This window comes from Crotalus tigris, unplaced genomic scaffold (genome assembly GCF_016545835.1).
Source record: "Crotalus tigris isolate CLP2741 ecotype Arizona unplaced genomic scaffold, ASM1654583v1 scf7180000024167.7108832, whole genome shotgun sequence".
NCBI lineage: Eukaryota > Metazoa > Chordata > Lepidosauria > Squamata > Viperidae > Crotalus > Crotalus tigris.
Genome location: NW_024100417.1, coordinates 658,869 through 681,099, shown reverse-complemented (window position 1 = coordinate 681,099; position 22,231 = coordinate 658,869). Strand labels below are relative to the sequence as shown.

The window sequence follows — 22,231 nt, the reverse complement described above, 5'->3', positions numbered from 1 at the left end:
CTTTGCCTGCACCCATGATGCCCAAGAATATTTCAAAATAAATCTTTCTCCATATAGAAGGCTTGGAAATTCACAACTATGGAGAGAGAAACAGTGGGGTGGTTAATACTACTTTCTTGGCTAGTTTTGGTTCTTTCATTTCCTCTACTCCTTTAATTCTAAATTGCAGGAGCAGCATCTAGAGAGCCACTTAGGTTGCACCAGATGTAAGGAAAAGCTCCCCCTCATCCCCTTGCTTTCCCTTGATTAAAACATTAGAATTCTTTAATCTCTCTGAATTGAGTTTCTTCCTTAAAAGCTGCCTGTTCTCTTTGATACACCAAAGCAGTTCTTGTCACGCTGCCAAAGGAGGCCGGGAGGAGTGTCACACAGCTCAAACTTTTACAAGCTGAGTGAGCCGGAAAACAAGCAAAGGCACACAGACATAGACAGAGAAAAAAAGAGAGAGAGGGAGTCACACACAGAAAGAGAGAGAGAGAGAGAGAGAGAGAGAGAGAGAGAGAGAGACAGAACTCTTATTTTTAATTTTTGTTTTTGTGACATTTGGCCATAAATGTATTTTTTTTCTTTTTAATTTTTTTGTCTAACTTGACAAACCTTTGTGAAACTTGGAAGAGAGAGGGGAAAATGACGTCACTGCAATCTGGAGGTGCCTTTTGCGCTGCCTGTCAGATTCAAAAGAAAAGAACAGAGCAATAAAACAACGGCTGTCTCTGTCTCCTTCGTTAAACATGGCACTAATTGGATGTTAATTTCTCTTTGCTCTTCTCGCTGTTTGATTGTGAGAACTCGGTTCTCCCCTACCTACCCACCCCCAGCAAGACTCTTGCCAATAGCAGAGAGTCCATACTGTATGTTCCCTCCCAACCGTGGGCTCAAAACAATTCAGAACCCGGGCAGTATTAAAAATGCAGAAAGGGGAGGGGAGGGAGGGATTGGATTTGGGAGTTTCACGAAGCTCAACATTTTCCATTCATTGTGCTGTACAGAGTTCGGAGAATTCCCCCCCCCCCGTGTACTGTCCAGTCTCCTTGGCAGCATGGAAAAAAAGAATTAACCCAACCACTACCCAACCCATGTGTGAAACAGCATGTAGGAGAACTAGTGCAGATATGAAGCTGTTGCTGTCTTTACCACCTGGGTCACCCTTAAGGGGTGTTTGTACTTCTTAGCTTGAATTCTAGAAGGTCCTGAGTGCATCTGATTGATTCCTAATGTACATGCATGCACAGCCATGCACACAGTGGTGCAGGGAGGAAAGGTAAGTTAAGTACAGGCTTGAGGAAGAGCAGGGTGAAATTTACCAAGGGAGATGGTGGGTGGGTGGGTGGAGAAGAAGAAGAAGGGGAGGGGAAGAAGCGGGAGGGGGTGGAGGGTAGAAATGTGGGAGTAAAGTCCTACCTGGGATCGGTGCCAACTTCCTGCACAGGGCTGCAGACCCGCAGCTTTGAGCAACCCACCAGAGGCGACTTTTCTCTCTTGTCACGATTCCAAGAGGCAAGGAAGGCAACAGGAACAGGTACAACAGATGCAAAGCAGCCTTGTTTGCCAGGGTGTTAGTGGGTAAACCCTCATCTCCCCCCCCCTTCGTTCCCTCTCCAATCCTTATTGCAGACAGCTGTATTTTTAAATGATCCTTCCAAATAGGGTCGACGAAGAAGGCTTTTTCCTTTATTTATTTTTTAAATGATTTTATTGTACGGCTTTGGAGGGGCGAAGGGGCTTTTTATTCTCTTGCAAACATCTCCTGTCCATTAGGATTAACATGCAGGAGATGTGACTGTCACTTTGCTTATTGACAGTTGCCTGTACAGGGATGGGAAATGGCTTTGTTCCGTGCTGCCTGGGAAGCAGTGCCAACTCTGACTTGGCAGCTAAGCCAGAGTGGGCAGGGAGAATGCAGGGAGAGCGAGCGAGAGAGAGAGAACGACTGCTGAGGCTTCCAAAGTGGAAATGGCTGTAGGCCCATTTCTGAACGAGCAGCTATTCACTGCCCCTTTCGCTCGCTCGCTTGCTTTCTTTCCTTTTTTCCCCCTTTTCTCTCTATCTCTCTGTCTAAGGCTGGCACAGAAAAAATGGAAAATGGGAGCTGGAGGGAGGGTGTCCTCTTCTGGCATATCCCGGTAGTTTGTTTGCTTGCTTTGATTTGTTTTTAAACCATCCTCATCTCCATTTATGTCTCTTAACTCCATTTTTGCCACCGACAGAAGAAACATTTCGCAAAATGAAACTGCTTCTTGTATAACTTGAGAGGGTTGTTTTGTGTTTGTTTTCTTTTTGTTTCATTTTGTCTTTCATCTTTAGCTGTGTTTTAAAGGAGCTTGCTGCCTTCAACATCTCAAGTTAGGGAAGTAGAAGTCAACATTTATTTTATGTACATACCTTGGGCTGCTAACCCAGAGAGAAGAGAGAATGAGCTGCTTGTTTTAACTGGCATGGGTTGAAAGAATAGGTATTGGTTGGAAATTGCCCTTTGGAAATGGTTCTCAATAGAGACTGAGAAACTTTAGAGATATTTGCTTGGGGTGGGAGGGTTCCATGGATTTTGTTTTTTGTTTTTTTCAGTTTGCTAATAAAGGGAGACTATTTGAAGGGTATATTGAAGTGGAGTTCTAAGTGGAGGAATTTGTGCCAGCTTCTCTTTATGCCAGCCTCTTGTCGGCCTTGGCGTCTCATTCGGATGAAGCCTGGCATGCAGGCACCGCCCATTTCTTGGCGCTGAACTGTTCTGAGAAGGAAAAGGGAACGCATGGGGGGGGGGGAGCTGTTTCACTGAAACTGGCCTTTCTTGAAAAAAGAAACCATTCCTGATGATTGTCCAGATCATCGAAGTTAAAGCCAGCGGCTACTGAGCAGCAAAATCTTTCTCCTTCCCGGCACATCTCTTTCTGGTACGAAATCAAATGTAGCTCTTTTGAAAATATTTTAAAATTCCATTTTATTTGTCCAAGTGCTTTGGCACTTGCTACTCCTACATCCTTTCTTCCCTCCTCTATTCTTCTCGCTTTTTGTGCTAAAACATTCCATTTATTTAAACCAACCCAACTTGTTGGTGGGCTTTATTATTTATTATTTCTCCTAACTGTTAATCAGGATTTTCTTTTGATTTTTCAAAATATTTTGATTTTGGGTAATTGGATAAGTTTTTTTGATTTTGGATATTTGCCACCCTACGCAGGAGAAAGAAAATTGTTGAATCATATCAGACTTGCAATTCAACATGGCAGCCCCTGCTAAGATTGTCTAGTTTTGCAAGGCTGAAAGACATTGCAAGAAATGCCCCTTTCTGGGGACATAAAATTTGATAGAGCTAACAAAGGGATACAGAAATAATTAGCTCTTTGGAGAATGATTGGGGGAATTTTATATGCTGTCTTCAAGAAGAGGGAGAATTCTGCCATGTTATCCTCATCTCAGTATTTTGTAAGTGTTAACTATTTGCAATCTGTTTTGTACTTATAATTTAAATGATGATTTGTTACTTGTTCAAATTTTATTTTTGTCTCACTGGCACAATTTTGGGGTTCAGCAAGATAATTTGTGGTATTAGGTTGTTTTCTGATATTCTTCAAGATTTATTAGGTGTTTTTTATTGGGGGAAATCTATAAATGTTTTCCAGGAACAAGGAAGGTGAGTGAATTTTTCAAAATACCCACTTTGCTTAATTTTCTCTTTCATAATCAAGAACCTTTCTCCTGTTGCCGCTGATATAAACTTTGATGGACCACACTACAGCAAACTATATGTCATTTGCCATGCAAAGTTGGAATGGAATTTAGTGGCTTTGATTTGTGTTGATAAGTCTAGCTTTTTTATCTCAAGCTTAATTTAGGCCTCTGTTGTCCAAAACAACAGAATTCGTTTTTCTGAAAAAAAAAAAAATCCCATCAATAAGCAATTGAATTTTTGTAAACAATGTGTTGTTAACAAAAAATTTTTTTACTAATAACAATTTTCCAGGACAATAAACAGAAAGATATCTTAGCTCTGCTTACTAAAAGCACGTGTTGAATGTAGAGATTCAACAACTGCTTTTGCGAACTGTGAAGCATGGAATATTTCATTAATTCTTTCTAGATTCCCTGTTTCTCATTGCCATAGAGACAATAGTAATATTGAAGGCAGACTTTGGTTCTAGTTTCCCTCACTCTTAGGAGGGCTTGCTTTAGTTGGAAAAAAAATCCCTTGTTCGCAATTTTGCCAATAATCTATTCGTTAGAAAACCCATTGTCTCCTAGATGAAATCTTTATAACACTAAATGTAGAGTATTTCTCAGTTCTAGATATTTTGTGAGGTTATCTTTCATTTGAGTAATTACTCTTTTCATTTCATATTACTGTGCATTTACTACAATCCACCATTTTGTATCACGCTTTCCTTGTCCTTCTCACTACTTCAGTGGCAGCAGGAACTATTTCTTATTTTTTTAACTGTTTTTTTTTAATGTTCTTTGTGGTAACTTACGCTAGAAGATACCCACTCTTTCTTATGCCATGCTTGGGCATTTATAAAAGTCTGCCTATCCTAATATAAATTTCAACATTTTGTTACCAACAAGTAGGCGTGAAGTAAAATGTGATATTTCAAATAATGTCTTGATGCCACTGTTGACTTCCCTCATTACACACATACCTACCCTGTGTTGTATTACTCAGACTTTCTTTAAGGCCCAGATCAGATTTAAATGAAAGTGTTAAAATTCTGCTGAGATCACTATTAGGAAATTTGTGTGGATACACAGAAAATTGCATGATGGATTTTACAGAAAAATTAATATATCCAGAAAGAAGCAAGGGTGACAGTTCAAATGTGCAGAATCTTTTTTAAATTTTTCAATTTAAACTTCTGTACACCATGAATCCATGCTTTTTCTATTACTGTCCACTGAATGTATTCAGTAATACTATATACATCCCTGCAATAATCTCTTCATCTTTGGGTGAATATGTATTCATTACTCAAGAAAATTCAGAGATGGTACTTTACTATTAATATTTAAGAAAACAGCCAAAAATCTATTTATCAAGTTGCTTGAGAAATGTGAAGAAGACTGTCAGAAAGAACAAGGTGGTGGCAGGGATGGGCTACCAACCCCATTTTGAATTAGGTCAAGCTCTGCAGGTATTCAACAGGAGTTCAGAATAAAGGGAGATACTTTTAACAAGAAACACTGTTATTTTGAGTGCTTTTCTTCATATTTTTGCACTATCCCTAATAGTCAGCTATAGACATGTGGTTTATTTGCTAGCTTTAACAGCATAATTGCTGTCAGTTTGACATAACTTGCAATTTAAAATTTAAAAATGTGGTCTTCATTGATGAAGCAGAAATCTGGTTTCCTACTCTTTTCAAATATATTAGTGTAATTTAGAATATGTTAGTTTTCCTCCTATATTTCTTTCTCATGGAAAGTTCTTCCTTGTCATTTTCTTCATTTGTGAATGCACCCAATTATTTAAAAATTTTCATCAGTATATTTTTCTGGTTTATTTCCTTTTTTTTTTTTGTACTTTTAGCTAAATAAATTATTTAGCCTTTGATCCTCTGTCACTTTTAACCTTTTTTTTCTTTTGAAGTACTTATTATTCCTTTTGTAAATAGGGTTTCATGGAAGGAAGAATTTTATGGAAGGAGGAAATAATATTTGGATTTATTCTTTCAGAAGCACATCATTGGAACAATTTCAATAGCGCAATTCCACTATTGAAGATCTGCCATTGTAAAAATAGTTCAAGAACCAGAACATTAGAGACATGTAATTTCTAGACTAGGAAATTATTTCTAAATTAAACACTATATGGATGAGAGGGGAATGATGGAAATCATAGCATTACACAATACTCCCATTTCTTTTCACTGGTGTATGCAAGTACTCATCTGTTTAAGCAACCCTCAACATAATTTGTCTAGCTACCAAATCTGGTCTCAAAACTAGCTTATTTGATATTAATGGCTTAATATCAAATAAGCTAACTTAGTTGAAGAATACAGTGCTAGTATAGTGTTTCATAAAATATGCTGTAGCAATTTAATAATGATGAAATTCGTATTCTTTTTGTCCCATTGAATTAGCATTAAAAAAATTTTCAAGCGGTAGGATTCTTGATACAGACTTATTCAGAATTTATTCAGACTTTCAGCATGAATTTCTAGAACTTTCCCCAACTTTGGTTCCTTGGTATAAATTGGAACACAATTCTTTTTACTTCCTATCAAAGGTTGGATATAATATTTACTACCATTGTGTAAAGTACAGGTTTGTGAGTATATTTCTGTTGACTAGATTATGTATCCATCTTTGTCTATGAGAAATTCAACATTCCTTATTTTTTCCCTCCATTTCTTTCCAAATCTCATTTGAATTTAAAGCACGTCTGTCAAATTCAGTGAATTTTGGTTGCTTTTTTAAAATTAAACTTTATAGTGTTTTTAAAGAATCCAACCTAATTTTGGCTTTTCTGTTTCTCTGGAAATAGCTTAGGTATCCTCTTGCTATATTATTGAAATGTCATGATTTTTGTTCAGATCTTATAAAATATTAACAAAATGTCATGAGATTCAACATTCTTATTAAATTTGATGACTTTTGAAAAGTATCATGTAGAAATGCTGATATATCATTTTATAACTTTCACTTTATGGGGATTAGGGACACTTCTAGAGACTCTGTGAATTCAGTGATGTATATGTGTATTGATATTCAGGGTAAAATGATAAGCCGTGTAATTACTTTGTCTCTTTAAAAAAGCAGAGTAGGCAAACAGTGGTTTTGTTGCCTGACAACCAGATTTTGGTTACTAGTTTTAAGTAGACATCTCCTTTTTCTTTTTCTCTTTTAATCATTCGTTCACTCTATGGATAGCACCAAAATGTGTAACTTGGTCATAACTTCAGCCCTACCCTAAAAGTAATGGTTTTACCTAAAGGGAAACTCAAACATTCACTTTAATGATCATTTTTGATTTGCTTAATCATTGATGTGAGAAAAATAGGTACACTGTGCTTTCTTTGGATCAACAAATTATAAATATGAGAATCACAAAGTGAACCATGAATATTTTTATTCTGACATCTTAAGTTCAAAGTGCATACACCACAGAGTGAACAATTCAAGCATTTACATTAAAATGTTTAACATAACAAATAAAAAATGTTTTTCTCACGAACCCTTCCAGTATTCATGAATATATATTTTAAAAAGATGGGGGGAATAACGCCTTAATTGCACATTTATGGCCACATTTGACTTTTTGATTTTCCATCAACAGATTCCTTTCATTCTTACTTATTTTACCTTATTTTTTCAGACATTTTTAATTATCCCTCTACTGCCCAGTGAATGAAAGTACAATGAAATCTTGATTTACCTTTCTTTACATTTAAAGCAATAAATGTCCATGGTGATTTAGATCCATTATGTAATATCATTTGCATCAATTTGGACAATTTGCATTGAACAATTGATAAAAACTGTTGCAAGTGACAGATTTGTATCATTTCTGCAATGATGTCGTCGTGGAAATGATATTTATTCAGTTTATATATTCATATCACTTTCATATTTAATAGACATATGTTTGGTAAATAAGTAAACAATTGCAAGAGTTATGCACTTCTCTATGAATTCATTAAAATGAAGTTTAAATATATGCATTTTTTTCACTTTATAGAACTATAAAAAACTTTTTGTAATAGTCAGGGAATCATAGGTATATGATTCATAAGTATCCTTACCAATACCTAGCCACTCTTCTCTTGTTAATGAACGTTATCTATGAACCATACTGTAAATTCTCAGGAAATGTACTAGAACTCTCCAGATATTGATGAATTATCATTTCCAGCATCATTTGCCATTGGCCAAGTTGATTATACAGCTAGAATGTGTAGTTCAACATTCTATGGATGGTCACAGGTTCTTTGCCACTATTAAAGTTCTTCCATCAGTCATTTGAACCAGAGTAAAAGGAGATTATCCATTAAACTCTTCTATGCAGCAGCAGGGACAATTGCTAGTACACAGGAAACATAGTTGTGTAGGGAGAAAACAAGTCCTGACAGGATTAAGGCATTATTTGTACACAATTAATATGTTCAATATGATTGAGGGTATAACCAGATCTTTGCTTTCTATTTGTATTGATGATTGCCAGTACCTGTTTCCTAGAAGGACATATAATTATGAATTCAAGGAATCCATATTAAAAGCAGTGCTATCAGTGGACTAGCATCAACAATTGTTTTAAACGCATATTTCTCATAACCTGGGGACCTAGTGGGGGAGTATCACATTGGAGGTGACTACTATATTATATACCACTTCCCTCCACCCCTGCATTCCCTGCTTGCCCTCCGTCCATCTTTTAATCTTATATTACTCTATTTTCCTTGTTTATTTCCTTGTTTATTTTATTATTCATTATTTTGGTGTTGTTATGTTTACACTTTTCATTTCTCTGTTTTTTCTGTTGCAAGTTGCCTAGAGTAGCTCAACATTGAGGGAGGTGGCAAATAAATTTAACAAATAAACAAACAAATTTTAATGCATAGAATTTGAAATGGTTTCTTAACAAGCTGTTTATATTAAAGTATATTTTAATTATTGTATTCTAAACAGATTGCAGTTAGTTGATCACCTCCACATTTATCTTATCATTGTGATGAGGCATAAGATAATACGTTACATTGATTTGATTTCTATTACTAGATGTCAATATTTATACTAGATTCCAGTTTGCTTAGGCTAAGAATAGTTCATATAGAATTTTGTTTAATTGATTTTTTTTTTAAAAAAATTGTTTAGGAAACCTTTGATAATGCAACAGGATTCTCTTCCTCACTCCTTCCTACTGTATCAGCTGTTTGCGCTCAAAATCTGTTCTGACAGATTGGAAAACTCTTCAGTCTGTGGAAACATCTACAGTAGCTTAATTGTGCAATCAAACTGTACCTGCTTCATTTGTTTATTTATTTGTCAAATTTAATATTTTCATTTTACTTATTTGCCATGCCATGTCATTATTTTCTCTTTTTCCCTATGTGGCACCATCTGATAATGCACTGACTATGAATACTAAATTGCTAAATGATATAAGACACCATACACTGTCTGTAAAGTTATAGTAATTAGGATTGGGCATGCTTCAAAAAATATTCAGAAGAGGAGCTTCAGACCTCACACAAGTGTGAGCCAGTACTTCTCCTATTCATTAAAAGAGCCTGGACTTTTCAGGCTTCCAAAAAAAATGTGCCACTATTTTAAGGGGTTGCTTAATTTAAATAACTGTATTCTTAAAGCAATGATATATTTTGCTTTCAGGCTCAGTTCCATTACTGAATAACAGCATGATGGTACATTCAAGCAAGTCCTAAACACTTCTAAGTCATTCTGGAAGCACACATAATAAGAAATAATTATAAAATCCTCCATTAAAAACTTTATTCATTATGGGAGAAAGTAGTTTGTGGTTTCTCCTTTTTATACATGAACTTCCTCTTTATGTTGGAGATAGATACATGATAGACAGAAATACAGTTTTTGTATACTCTGATGTCTGGATTTACAAATTTATCCAAAGAAGTCATTTCTTTAAACCAGTTCTTCTATTTTCACAAAGTATAGGCTCTTCTATAGGAGAAGTTGGACTTTCAGCTACATTTCCCACTATATCTATTCATTATACAGTCTTGGTAACTTTTAAAGCAACATTTCCCAAATTGACATCCTCCACATGACTTAACATTAAAAATCCTGACATTCCAAGCCAGCCAATAATGTTGGCTTGGGAATTCAGGCAGTCCCAACAAATCTAAAGTTCATCAAATTGAGAAAGGATCTATGAAAGATGTTATGGAATCTATAGTGCAACCTAATTGGATTCATGATTAATGTCTCTAAATCTAGTGTAGCCATTGGAATAAGATATGATATTCATTTCAGATTTTTTAAAGATATATAGCACTTCTAAAACTTGCAAAGATAGCATAGATATATATTCTCTATTTGTGAAAACTCATGTTCTACTACAACAGTCTAAGACCAGTTCCATATGTGCCTTGGGTAGCAAAGCAAAGCCTAAATCTCAAAACATAAATATATTATTTAGGTGACTTGACCCCTAGTTTGGGGCTGAGAACATGCCACTTTCCTGTTGTCAAAAATTCATGACAATCCATGTCTTCCAGCCCATATGGGGGGCTCCCAGCAGGCTGGATGTTTCTTGGTCTTTATTCTTTCTTTCTCTCAAATGCAAGGATAAGGAACAACACTGCCAAAAATGCAATCTCTTCCATTCTTCATTGGTCAGGTGATGGGAGTGCAAGTCATCTATACAATAGCTACAGCTGGAGTGCTAGCCAGAGAGCTCTTGAGGAGTGGCAATACTGCTCTCAATCAGCTTTCCCTAAGTTTTATGTAGCCCATATACATATCAATGGGTACAATCAGAAAGAGTGTTCTTAATAGGATGTTTCAAATAACCTTTTACATTGGAAAGAATAGGAAGGAGTTAATTTTACAGTGATCTAAGGAATCTTCTTTACCTTCCTTTTGAAAAGAATGGTATTAGGAATATTGTGATCTCAGAACCAGAGCAGCTATTCTGCTTATAATTCATAAGCTTCACAAATAGCTTTCTACGGATAATCTCACTGAACATTTAATTCACTGCCCACAGCTCATTGGCTTGGCTTGTGCAACATAAAAAGGACTCGTCTGCATGTTCTGCTAATCTGTGGTGCAAAGATTCTTCATTGTTTTTCAGGACATGTCCTCATCACTTACTCTCCATCTCAATAGCAGCCTGAAAATTGGTATAAGATATTCTAGCATGAAAGTAGTATTTTACCTCTAATCACGGCAGAAGGCGTCTCATGTGGACATTCTAGGATGAATGGAATATAATCCTTGTATTGGTGATAGCTAGATTCCAGTTGGCATAAAAGATCTGAATGAAACTTGTCTGGCTTCTGGGCTCTGTGCCTCTAACACTATTTGTTCTGTGGTTGAAAGAGATTGTTAGATTACCATCCAGTTGGCATGTTCTGAAATGAGACATTTTAGCTGAGTTCACAATATTGCTAAGTACTACTACAGTAAGTCCCATATAAAAGGTCAGTTGAATTCAACTTGGGAAGTGTGCTTTAAATTTCTTTATTTCTTTTTTGTGCTGTGAAGAAAATCTAGTTGCCTTCAATTATTAGGATGCTAAATTTTATAATGTGATCTGCTAGTTATGCCTATTGATCAGAAGCAGATTTTAGTAACCCCCTTTGATAATTGAAAGAAGCTATTTGAATAGCAGCAATGCTTGTGCAATTGCTTAGTGCAATATAGGTCATTGACTATATTGCACTAAGCAAGATATGGGGCACTTCTAGACAAAGGTACCAGTTTTGGAATAAAATTATCTTCATAGCAATCCAATTATATTTTGACTGGAGGCTAGCCATTACAAGAAATGTCAATATATCTTTGTTGTTTTTTGAATAGGAAATGGCTATAAAGGCAGCAAAAATGGGGACACCTGTAATATTCATAAAATAGCCTGCAGAATAGAGGAGAGGATATCTAAAGGTATTGGGTCATGAATGTAGAGGAGGCATTTAGTGAAGATCCAACTATTTGTCTTGCTTTTCCCCTTTTGATTATCTTGGCTTTTATTCTCTTCTCAATGGCGAAGGAAAAACAAGATAAAAGGGTAGCCCATCCTTCTGGGAGGGATCTAGATTGGGAGAGTTCATCTCCCATTCTAGATCAGAAAGCCAAAACACCACTGATCAACTCCAAATATAAAATGGATGCTGAAAGGCTGAGGATGGGGTCAGCTAGAAATAAGCTCCTGCAGCAGCCATTTTCTTTGTCTCTGGCATGCTGTCAAAATGTCAAATGTTCCCACTGGTTCAAAAAGGTAGCACTTAAGATCTGGCACACACATTAGAATTATGAGTAATTACACTCAGCTATTAATCACTGTTCCAGTATAGAAAGCAGACATGTATGAAAGACTCCTCTGATCTTACCTTTAACACAAAAACCAGCTGGCTTTCTCTTTGTAAGCAAGTTGTAGAAGAAGCCTTCTAGAACTTATAGTCTCCATAATTGCTTTAAAATATTGAAATATTACTACAGCTTCCTACTAAGGCAAGGTCAATAATGTTTGACATGACCAGGTGGTTTCCATTACTCCTGCCTTTTCCCATTGGGAAATTTTCCAGTTTATGTGTTTATGAGCTGAGTCATGCTTCTACTTTGTGCCAGCAAGCAGTTCTAGAAAAGATGCATTTCTCCTTTACATCGGCCAAATAAAAGCATGAAACCTCAGAATTTGATCTTTCTCAAGCTTAACTCTTTGGTCCTGATTGCACAGAGGCAAGAAGTTTTCTGGAACATTGATTATTCTTTTCTAACCAACATTTTCCAAGGTTCCCCCACCTCTCTTGCTTATTTCCTGCTTCCCTTTTTCAAGGCTGCTGCCTGGTTAGAAGATGGAAACAAAGAAGCTGGGATGTAACTATCCAGCCATATTTGAACCTAGCCCTTTTGATTCTGTATGCACCACCCCCAGCGAATCAGAGAAAGTCAGGCCAGAATAAAACCTGAGCTGGAGCCAAACACCTGGGGGTCATGTTGACATTATTGGGCATTGCAAATAGACTGGGATGCCAAACTGAGTAATTACTGTATGTTATCATTGGAGCATTTCTTGATGCAGTACAGCCAGGATTGTGGGACTGGGCCTCAAATCAGTTGGAAAGATTGTTCTTAGCATCAAAGGAAATAGTCTTACTGTCCGTTTCCTGGATGTCTGACATCAGTTATTATTTGATTAAATGGCAGAACTGTAAATAATTTTATATCATTGGCCAATGTGATTATGATAAGACATGATGTAGGGCAGAGCTTAAACCAGTGTTTTAAAAACTTGGCAACTTTAACATGTGTAGACTTTAACTAACTAGGGAATTCTGTGGGTTATTTCTTTTATTTTTTTAACATCTATCTTTGCATGCTTTTTTTCTTCAAAGGTGTTCACCTCATGATAAATTACATGTTTAAGAGAAGCACTGTTGTGACTGATTGGATAACACTGTTACAAAGTTGCTTGTAATGAGTATAGAGTTAGCATTGCAAGATAATTGCCCTTATATCCCTGTCATTTAATAGCTATAGGAGACACCACACGAATAAACCATATCATTCAGCAGAAAAGATTTGGATATGCAGTTGTATCAGTTACTCCAAGAAATATATCTCTATTCAATAGCATAAGAAAGGAAAGAAAACAATCTTCACTCTTTCTGAGCACATATTGGAAAGACAGTAAACCACCATTAGCAATGGTAAAGGTGCCTGGGTCTATATACCTATAAATGCACTTTTTTTCTCTGAATCACTAAAAATATGGCATTTTTCATGCCATATTTTATAAATAATAGGAATATAAAATATACCTATTTTTCCAACCAAAATTTTATATCTAGAGAAATAATTGTACACAGTAGATAAGAATTGGAATTTGGAAAACAAGAAACAAGAAGTGATTTTCTAGAATAAAATAATTATGTGCTGCAGATAAGAGTGTATTTAACAGGAAATACTGTTGCTCCAAGCTATTCATTTTCAGATGAATTAATTCTGTACAAAGTATAGTTCTTAAGAGTTATTGTTTGAATCATTTTCTTTCTTACTGTACTGATCTCTGTTGGATAGTTTAAATAGCAAAATGTTTCATCATGTATATAGCGTAAGACTTTAGTGTACTGAAGCTTTATAGGTATCATGACCGGCTTTTCTGTAAGATATTTTAGTCGGTAAAATAAATACTTTGCTGGCATAGAAGACACTAATTTGCAATTACAATTTGTGTTATGATTACATTTAGAAATAGTTTATACATGATTATTGGATAATTAGTAAATCAAAAAGATGATACAGGAACATGAAAGTTATATGTGTGTATTTGTAATTATAATGGAAGTTGTTGAAGGTTTCAGTATAGTCAAGCTATACTTATCTCATCCTTATTATTCAGAGAATAAGCCTCAGTGAACTAATCTGAGTAGCTGTATACAGTTTTACACCATCAGTCAGTAAATTTAAACAACTCATTTATCACTTACTAGAGCTGTTGCTCACAGTTTTAAATCAATAGTATAAGAGATATCAAATCTCTGAATATTCAGTTGGGCTGGTTAAAAAGGTAGCTCTTTTTCCCCAAACGGTGTAACGACTGTTATAGGCCAGCTAAGGGCCTTTCTACATCCACTACATGTCCAGTACAGTAGTCACTTGTTGCAAACTTCCAGACAGTCTTATCTCTAAGAAAGGGTTACTTTGCAGAGACGCTGCATTTTCCCAGCCTGCCAAATTTTGTTGCTGAGAAAATGCAATTAATTCCCACAAGGATGCATTCATTTCTCTTACAATTGCCATGTGGAATGTGATCGCAGAAATCACCATAAACTGCATGAGATTATTTGTAATTTTCAGACTAGTTCCATTTAGATTCTCCTTCATATCTGAGATCCAACAGTTTTAAAAGAATGAGTGAGAGATTCTGGCAAGATGGGTGAAGAGTCATATTCAGTCAAGGAAGTTAAATACACCTATTTAAAAATACAGAGAAATTATTTATTTTATTTTCAACCATTTAACAACAGTGAAAAAGTCATAACTAGAATATGCTCTGATACTAAACTAAATTTCACCAGATATGCCCCCAGAAGAGATTAAAAAAGGCAAAATGGCAATCATAATCATGTATCTAAAGCTCCACCCCCTTTTTACATCCAAATATGTAAAAAAGGGAGTCTCTTAATTGTGACCACAACCTTCCCCTTTTTGACTTTCCCTTTTGTAGGTGCCTCCATCTTTCTCTCAGGTCCACATGCTAAATCAAGGGGAGAAAAATGAAAATTACCTTTCCTCTTTGAAATGCAACTGCAATGGCATTGCCTTTGTGTTTGTTTTTCATCAGGTAGCCGGGTGCTGCCTTTCTGTTCCAGAGATATGATGACTGGATATTTTTATATAGATGCATGTTATGAATCACAGTGTGATTTTAACAGAATGATTGTTAGCTGCTTAGAAAGAGAGCAGGAAGTGGATATAAACAATAAAGTTAGGGAGTCCAAGTAGTATTTCTATAATTTCACTTCTCACTCTTGAGAGCAACCTCTAAAAATAATAATTCCATTCCTTCAAAATAATACACACAAAAGAAAGCATTTGATTATTGTTATTGCTGCAGGTTTAAAAAATAGTTTTGAAGCAGTATAATCGAACAAATATTCAGCATGCAGCAAGTCTATGCTGTTTCTGAAAGTCTGAGACTTTTCGAAACACTTTTGCTGCTGCTGTTGCTGCTTTCTTTGGAAAAGATTACCTGAACCGAACATCCAATTTCTGCACCGTTTCTATCGAAAATCTAGATGACAAAATGGCTGACTGTCAGCCATTTTGTAAGAATGCAGGCAGCGAAATTAATCCTGGGCTTTTGTTTCAGGTTAATTGTTTCCAAGTTTGGCTATCACACCGAAGGACTGACAAGATTTTAAGAGAGACTGGCACCACTTTTCTATCTGGGAACTGCCTCCAATAATTTTGGCAGTCCTGCTCTTGACTGTGCTTGTACAAAAACTGAAAGCACCATTTACTTATAAAGCAGCTATTTTGTTCCTTGTTTTTATAATCTGCGAGACTCTTTTGATAAGACAGAGCAGCATCTGAAGCTATAAATGCTTCTGTAAAAATATTTGGGTTTTGAGGCAAGCTTAGCATTTGCAATTGCTTGTTTGTTTGCATACAAAATGCTGTTTTGGCCACATTTGGAATGTGTTGGCTTTGCCAGTGCTAGAATTTTAAGACAGCCAGCAATGTTATGGATAGTGGCACTTTGATATACTGTAAAGCCACAGGAAAACACACCTGTGACATCTCTTTTCCTAGAAATGTGCATGAAATAAGGATTCAGAACACTTGATTCTTGCCACAAGGGGGAATTTTTTTATTATTATTACTTACTTATGATGACTTGGGAACCTTCCAGTCATTAAAAACTGTAAGTGTTCCCTCTCCACAATATATCGTAGCATTTGCACTGTTTACTGTGGCCAAATAAACTAATTCTCAGTTCCATATTTTTCATCATCACTCGTTCTGAAGATGTGAATAGATCTTTCATCTAAAATTTACGTAAAAACATTGCTGCTTCCTTTTGTGAAGTTTCAGGCTGTGTGGGAACATAACTATCTTTTTAGGGGGTTAAAGTTTGCCAAGTAAATGTATTATTTGAAGATGGAGGTGAGGGTTAAAGATCTACTTTCATGTTAGATATATGTCATTTTCCTCTGCTTTAATTAGATACTTATATTTGTTTGTGGAAGCCCTTCCCTTTGCAATCAGTACCTCCCCCTCACCAGCAACTAAACAATCAAAAAGAATAATTTAAAAAGAACACTAAGGGACCTACTTTTGTTTCTTGTTTGAGGACAATAAAACAAAACAAATAGCTTTTTCTGTAGCCTCTAAGCTAGACATATTTTTCTGCTCAGTTACACCCACTGAAAACATTTTATGTTCCAATATTCCATAACTGTTGATAATCTTTAATTGCTTGTTTAAATTAAATCTGTAAAGCAAGCTCTTCTAGCCATAAATGAAATGTTGGGTACAATTTCAAATTGAGTGAACAAGCTTTTGATTTCTACTGCTGTGTCCAAGGAATGTGAATGCACAGAAACAGAACTATTTTATTTAACCTTTGCAAACGTTCCTATTCCCCTATTTCATGTTGAGTTATTTATACTGCATATATATATCTTGTGAAGTAATGGGAGCTCCATTATTATGAAATAACTAGTTGTGAAATTTAATCTATACCCATTGGTGGGATGCAGCCAGTTTGCACCACTTCAGCAGAACCGGTAGCTAATTTTTTTGTTGCCCAGGCCCAGAATGGACTTCAAGAAGTGACATCCATGTTCACATATTTGAATCCCCCCTCCAAAGTCTATACCACTGAAAAATGGGATTTGATAACTGCTCCTCTGTGATTTCCGTGTTCTCTTAGGTGTTCTGCTCTCAACAGCAGCTATTTTCTATTGTGCTTACACATTCTCTATTGAAGCAGGGGCCTGATCACATGTTGACCCTTATTGTTATAATAAAAATAGAAACAGGGTTTCCTGATTCAAATTAGGAGTATTGTAAGTCACTGTGGTGCTTTAATTCCACATCTGCTACTTATTATATCCAGCACTGCCCATGTGAACTGTGGAGTTTTTTTTTGTGTGTGTGTGTGTGTACATTTAGTAATCTCTCACCTGAAAATAATGGAATTAGAATGAGTAACTTGTTGCTAACCTAGGTAAATATTGCTAATATTTAAAATCAAGGTGGAGTATGACCTTTAAAATGAAAATGTGTGCATCAAATGGCAGATGAGAAAGAGCACTTATGCTGTCATTACTGAAAGCAGACTTACATTGAAACTGGATTATGAAACTCTTGTTGACTCTCATATGGTACACATTTTTTCCATCAATACAATATTTTGAACTTCTTTATTTGTGCTTCCCTGCACCATCAGAAGATATAGGCATACAGCACTTAGCCTTCTTTTATTTTCTTTGGAATGACATCACTGAGAACTTCAAATATTTAGAAATCTGAATTTTTGTACAGATATAAGTGCCCAGCATGGAGACAAATAATAGAAATATTCTTCCAAAACAGTTTTGCTTTCCCACATCATATCTCCAAATAGGCACTACTTAAATCCTGTTAGCTTATACTGCTCCAAAATTTTGACTTGACCTTATCATAGAATTAATGCAAAGGTCTGTTGTACTATATTCTTTTAAATCTAAAAAAAAATTTTCTGTTGGTGAGGGGTGTGTGTGTGTGTGTGTGTGTGTGTGTGTGTTTGTGCATAGACAAAGTATATGATAGGAAATTATATACATACAGTATGTGTGTGTGTGTGGAGAGAGAGAGAGACAGACAGACAGACAGACAGACATATATGTATATATTTTTGTTGGGAAGCACTTTTTAACAATTTTTATTGAGAAACATTAAATAGTTCACACTCTTAATATTCATTTGACAAATTCTGTCAGCCTCTTGTCTTCCAACAAGTAGATGTTCTTCAGATGTCTTAGACCTCTTATATAAACTTCGAGTAGAATAGTAGCATTAAAATTTTAGCTCAAGGGTAAGTTAAGAGCCCAATTCTACAATTTTAAAAAAATGCATGAGTAAGTTAGTTTTTCTGATCAGGTTTGATGCAAATTCTGACATAAGGTTAAGTGTTTTCTATTGATTGATATGGGTTAGCCACAGATACTTACAACATTTATTCCATGTTCCATACATAGATTTATATCCTGCATTTCTTCCAAAGGCTCATGATAGCTGGGGAATCTTGCTGCATTTTTCTGTGAAGTAGGTTAGCTGAGGAAAAAGTCACATAGTGAGTTTTTATGGCTGAGGCTGGATTTGAACTTGATTCTTCCAAGCTCCAATATTACACTACACAAATATACTTTTTAATGGAATGGGATAATCTTTGCAAGGATAATAAATGATTTCAACTTCAGAGAAATAAGTGCAAAGATTTTGGAGCTAGGCTTGTTAGATCACAGAGAAGAACAGAAAGGAAAAAGAAAGTGTTTATAATGTTATGGTTTGGCCAGATCTAAATTGTACTCTAACATACTTGCCCACTTTGTGAGGATTTTGTGAAAAAGGATTGTGTACAAATTATGGTAGTAAAAATGAGTATGTAGATCATCTAGGTAAACAAATTTTAAAGAAATTCAGTCTGGTAAGAACCCTTCAGAATTGCTTCAGATTATGAAAAGGGACTTAGAGCTCAACTTTTTAAAATATACATAATGAATTGTATATATAATTAAATATATATACATATATACCTGCAAACATAAAGTTATAGGCTTAGTTCATGCCTGTAACGGTGTGGGGGGGGGGATGTTTATAGAATCAGATGACATTTGCAGGCACAGGACAGTATTAATATTTCCCTCCTAGATACTGTTGATGAAATCTGAATATGTAATAAAATACACAGTCAGCTAGACTGAAATACCACTATCTGATTCTGACATGATTGTTTGAAAGATTTACGTTGTTTTAAAAATTTGTGCTACAGCTTTTGATTGCTATAAAAATTGTATCTGATTAGATAAAGTTGTCTAGAAAAATAGAAAAAAGTTATGTATAATTGTAAAAAACCTATATGGAGGTTAATTGTGTTACATCTTTTAAAAAACTTGGTATACAGATGGTATACAGCTTCAAATTTTTAGGATGCTTTTATTATTTTAATTAGATAAAATAAGAGCCTCAATTGAAAGCCCTGACTGTGAAGTTTGGTTTTCTTTGGTGTTTGAAGGGTTGTCTTTTTTTTTTCAACTTCCTACTGAAAACTGTCAGGAAGTTGCTACTTTTCAACGGTTTACCAGTGAACCTAGGAACACAAGTTTGATTAAGCTATAATAACAATACTTTTAAAAAGAAATCTGGAGGCAAGGGTCAAATGCATTTAGTGAATCACTGCTTCATGGCCGTAGAAACTATCTTTAGTCCTGGTAGCACAGTGATTAAAGTGCAGTATTGCAGGCAAACTCTGCCCACAGCCAGAAATTCGATCCTGAATGGCTCAAGGTTGATTCACTCTTCCATCTTTCTGAGGTTGGTAAAATGAGGACCCAGATTGTTAGGGGCAATATGTTGACTCTATAAACCACTTAGAGAGAGCTGTAAGCATTATGGAGCGGTATGTATTAGCAACAAGTGCTATTGCTATTTAAAAGTGTTCATCAGAAATCATTCTCTATCTCCCACTCTCTCATTAGGATTGTTTTACTATTTTGTTTTTACATTTTGAGCTGCAATAGGAATCCACATGAATGAAAGTATTTTCATTAAAAAAAAATAAGCAAAGATGAGAGTGAGAGTGGACAAATACAATTTTTAATTCCTCTCAGTTTCTTATGAGTCCCAATTTTAAATTTATTCCATCCTGGTTGTCACATTGTTAGGAACTTTTAACAAATAATATAAATATTTGTTCTCATTTTTTTCCCATATGTTTCTAAAGTGTTCATTATTTTAGAAAGGGGAAAAATTATCTTCAGTTCTCCAATAAACTCCATAAACTCACTAAACAAATCATTTTTGCATATAATAATATTACATTTTTAACTAATTTATGTGTTTCTCTTAACTGTTTGCCCAATATACAGAAAGAGAGAGAGAATGGATTCTACTGGATGCAGAAATGGTGGCAGAAGGTAAGCCAAGAAAGTTGCTTTCCCTCTAGTTCTACTCCTTCTCCCACTTCAAAGGTTGTTTTTAAATAGTAAGACCCCTTGCACTCTTCTGAGGTAAGACGGCATCTTTACCACAGCTAGTGTTTGGATCTAGACCTGAGAATGCTCTCTAATCTATACACTATATTTCATTTAAAATTAATTTTATTTATGTGTCCCATGTAATGGCAATTACAGGTACTTTTGCAGATTAGATAGTGGACTTTGTAATCATCTAAAATCTCTATATTATTCAAACTAAGTTTATAATTCAGCTTTTAAAACGGATAGATCTAAACTATTAAACATAATATATTGAGAAATTATTCATTTTTTTCCTCCCTTAACAGATATTCTTAAGTAAGGCAGATGAAGGGGAGGGGGGCGAATAAGGAATTGTAGAGAGAAGATTATGCTCACTAGAGACCTTGTGCAATGTAGCCTTTAGCTACTTGTCTTCCATGTGTGAACTGACTGGAATGGAAGCCAGCTTAAGAAGTTTTTATCTAAATCTCATCTCCTTCCTCCGTATTAACAACAATGACAGTCAGATGTCCAACCTGGTCAGAATTACCAAAGTTCACAATTGGTGGATTCCCCTGCTTTTTTACTCCTACCACCCACGTTGGAAAAGCAAGCATAAATTGCTTTCCTTTTTATGGATCTTGCTTTTGAGTTCTTGTGGAAAAAAATAAGTTTTATAGTTTTTCCTGTCACTTAGACTAGAAGTGGAAAATTGCTGGAAGAAAGGAAGAAAGCAAGACAAGTCAGCATTTCATTACCCCACAGAAGAAAAACTACATTTCATTGTTCTACTACTTAATCTGAAAAACAAAAACAAAACAAAGTCTAATATCATGGAGTCCAACAGTACAGCATAAAATGACTGTTGGAGAACAAAGATTGAGGGGTACACTGCATACTAGCCATTTGTGTAAAATGGAATGAAGTGCAGAAGGTGGACAAGGCTACCTGACTACTTGCTTCCACCAGAAGAGGGCAAGATGAGTACTTTTTATGCAAATCAATAAAAGATCATCTACCCAGCAGCCTAGGTGCGAGATGAGGAGGAAATGATCCATTCCTGCCCTCTCAGAATCTGAATTCTGGTCTCCACTCTGTATATACTTTCATGTGAGAAAGAGGGAAATTAAACAATGAAAATTGTGGAACTGGAAAAAAATCATAGCGGGTCTCTTTTATCAAGTGCTTAACTGATTTCTTGTGGATGTCTTAAAAAACAACAACAAAAACTTGCTTCAATACAACTTCAAAAGCCCAATGCGTTATATTTGCTGATATTTTCTCATTTTCTGTTTTTGTAGATTGCATTTGATCAGCCACCTTTATCTGAACCTCAAGACCATAAATGTTCTTCTTAGCCATCATTGAAGTTTGCCACTCCTAACCATCAAAACAATGCTGTCCTTGAGGCTGAGGTAGTAGATTGAATAGTTGTGGAGCCATCTTCTCCCTTTGAACTAACTATACAATCTACTGTCTTTCCTAAGGAGACAGTCAAATCAACTGCTCCCATGGGATTACCTATTCCTACATGCAAATTTTTGTCATGAACAAGGACCATTTTGGGGCCCTTGGGTGTCAGGCATGCAGTTCTACAAATATGCAAATGTGTGAGTCCTTTGTGTTGCTTTGTGGAGGTGAGGTAGTAGGTTGTATAGTTTGTGGGAGGGATTATATCCCATTTCAGGTGATAACTATACAGTCTATTGCCTTCCTTAAGGAGCAGCAAATCTGCTTTAAGAGGTGAATGATACAGCAATTATATGCCACACTGAGCAACCCAACAAAACCCTGCTCCTTATTGATTCTGAGTTGGAGGAAAAGCTTCTACTTGTACTCTGGATTAAATACACCAATCATGCACTCCT

At 35.7% G+C, this 22,231-nt stretch overlaps 2 long non-coding RNA genes across 4 annotated transcripts in view; one reads left to right on the top strand and one right to left on the bottom strand.

Moving 5' to 3' along the window:
- The window catches only part of LOC120298935, a 26,298-nt gene extending 23,123 nt beyond the window's left edge, over positions 1 to 3,175 (bottom strand). For 2 of the 3 annotated variants that reach the window (XR_005554275.1, XR_005554273.1), the window contains exons 1-2: positions 1,402 to 3,175; positions 598 to 665 (exon numbers count right to left, since the gene is read on the bottom strand). This is a non-coding gene — a long non-coding RNA (uncharacterized LOC120298935). The remainder of the gene's footprint in view (positions 1 to 597; positions 666 to 1,401) is intronic. The other variant, XR_005554274.1, reaches the window with a different exon arrangement.
- Positions 2,797 to 22,231, top strand: LOC120298936. Its single transcript, XR_005554276.1, has 3 exons — positions 2,797 to 2,891; positions 20,274 to 20,321; positions 21,665 to 22,231. It is a non-coding gene; the product is annotated as an uncharacterized LOC120298936 (long non-coding RNA).